Below are 2500 nucleotides of genomic sequence, written 5' to 3' on the forward strand. Positions count from 1 at the left end.
GGCCTGCCTTGACAGCCCCGCTGGAAGCCCCATGGCTTGCCTTGGCAGCCCCGTGGCAAGCCCCATGGCCTGCCTTGACAGCCCCATGGCTTGCCTTGACAGCCCCGTGGCAAGCCCCATGGCCTGACTTGACAGCGCCCATGGCATGCCTTGGCAGCCCCGTGGCAAGCCCCATGGCATGCCTTGGCAGCCCCGCTCGCACGCCCCATGGCCTGCCTTGGCAGCCCCGTGGCTTGCCTTGACAGCCCGTGGCAAGCCCCATGGCATGCCTTGGCAGCCCCGTGGCAAGCCCATGGCCTGCCTTGACAGCCCCGCTCGCACGCCCCATGGCTTGCCTTGACAGCCCATGGCATGCACAGCGAGCCCCGTGGCCTGACTTGACAGCCCCATGGCTTGCCTTGACAGCCCCGTGGCAAGCCCATGGCATGCCTTGGCAGCCCCGCTCGCACGCCCCATGGCCTGCCTTGGCAGCCCCGTGGCTTGCCTTGACAGCCCGTGGCAAGCCCCATGGCATGCCTTGGCAGCCCCGTGGCAAGCCCCATGGCCTGCCTTGACAGCCCCGCTCGCACGCCCCATGGCTTGCCTTGACAGCCCCATGGCAAGCCCCATGGCCTGACTTGACAGCCCCATGGCTTGCCTTGACAGCCCCGTGGCAAGCCCCATGGCATGCCTTGGCAGCCCCGTCGCACGCCCCATGGCCTGCCTTGGCAGCCCCGTGGCTTGCCTTGACAGCCCCGTGGCAAGCCCCATGGCATGCCTTGGCAGCCCCGTGGCAAGCCCCATGGCATGCCTTGGCAGCCCCGCTCGCACGCCCCATGGCCTGCCTTGGCAGCCCCGTGGCTTGCCTTGACAGCCCCGTGGCAAGCCCCATGGCATGCCTTGGCAGCCCCGTGGCAAGCCCCATGGCCTGCCTTGACAGCCCCGCTCGCACGCCCCATGGCTTGCCTTGACAGCCCCATGGCAAGCCCCATGGCCTGACTTGACAGCCCCATGGCTTGCCTTGACAGCCCCATGGCATGCACAGCGAGCCCCGTGGCAAGCCCCATGGCATGCCTTGGCAGCCCCGTGGCAAGCCCCATGGCCTGCCTTGACAGCCCCATGGCTTGCCCCGCTTGCACGCCCCATTGGTTGCCTTGGCAGCCCCATGGCACGCCCCATGGCTTGGCTTGACAGCCCCATGGCACGCCCCATGGCACGCCCCATGGCATGCCCAGGCAGCCCCGTGGCAAGCCCCATGGCTTGCCTTGACAGCCCCGTGGCATGCCCCACGGCTTGCCTTGACAGCCCGCTCGCACGCCCCATGGCTGCCTTGACAGCCCCATGGCATGCCTTGCAGCCCCGTGCAAGCCCCATGGCTGCCTGACAGCCCCGCCCCCCCCCCCCCCCCCTTGACAGCCCCGCCGCACGCCCCATGGCTGCCTGACGCCCCCTGCCCTGCAGCCCCATGGCTGCCTTGACAGCCCCGCGGCAGCCCCATGGCTTGCCTTGACAGCCCATGGCACGCCCCTGGCTGCTTGACAGCCCCGTGGCATGCACAGCGAGGTTAGCACGGTGCCCACGGGCGATGCCTTGACAGCCCCATGGCTTGCCTCGGTGGTGCCCATGGCATGCCCCATGGCATGCACAGCGAGGTTAGCACGGTGCCCACGGGCCATGCCTTGACAGCCCCATGGCTTTCCTTGACAGCCCCATGGCATGCACAGCGAGGTTAGCACGGTGCCCACGGGCCATGCCTTGGCAGCCCGATGGCTTGCCTTGGCAGCCCCACTGGCATGCCCCATGGCTTGCCTTGACAGCCCCGTGGCTTGCCCCATGGCATGCCTTGACAGCCCCGCCGGCACGCCCCATGGCTTGCCATGGCAGCCCCATGGCTTGCCTTGACAGCCCCGTGGCAAGCCCCATGGCTCCCCATGGCTTGGCCCATGGCTTGCCCCAAGGCACGCCGCGACACACCCGTGGTGCTTTGCCTACCATGTCAAGCACACAAAGGTCCGACGAAGAACACCGTAGATCACACAAACTCTACAAAAGCAATCTTCCTTGTTGCCTCAAAAGATTGCAATACAACACTCACAACATGGCCCCCCAATGTTGCCACCCGACGTGCATGAACGGGGGCGAACACTTGTCTCGTGCTTTTGGACAATTGAAACCACCCAAATTGGTTTCCTAAATTCATTCCAATACATCTTGGATGTGTTCCAAGCATCACCTATCGATTTTTGCCTATTTTCGATTTTTTTTGATTTTTCGGATTTATTTAATCAAAAAAATTAAATAAAAAAATCCCGATGTCGAAAAATTGTGAGGCTTGCTCCTACTTCAAGATATGATTTTTCTAAGCATGCCTGCAAAAAATCTCGTCCAAATTCAAAGTATTTCGATAAAAAAGGCCTTTATGTTTCCTCGGACATTTGATGTTTCCTCCTGCCGGTTGGGATTTGGCTCTAAATGCTCTTTAGGGGGGGCATGCAAGCCCCAACATGGTCAGCCAGGAGGG

This window comes from Juglans microcarpa x Juglans regia, unplaced genomic scaffold (assembly GCF_004785595.1).
Source record: "Juglans microcarpa x Juglans regia isolate MS1-56 unplaced genomic scaffold, Jm3101_v1.0 JmScfU0069, whole genome shotgun sequence".
In the NCBI taxonomy this organism is placed as follows: domain Eukaryota; kingdom Viridiplantae; phylum Streptophyta; class Magnoliopsida; order Fagales; family Juglandaceae; genus Juglans; species Juglans microcarpa x Juglans regia.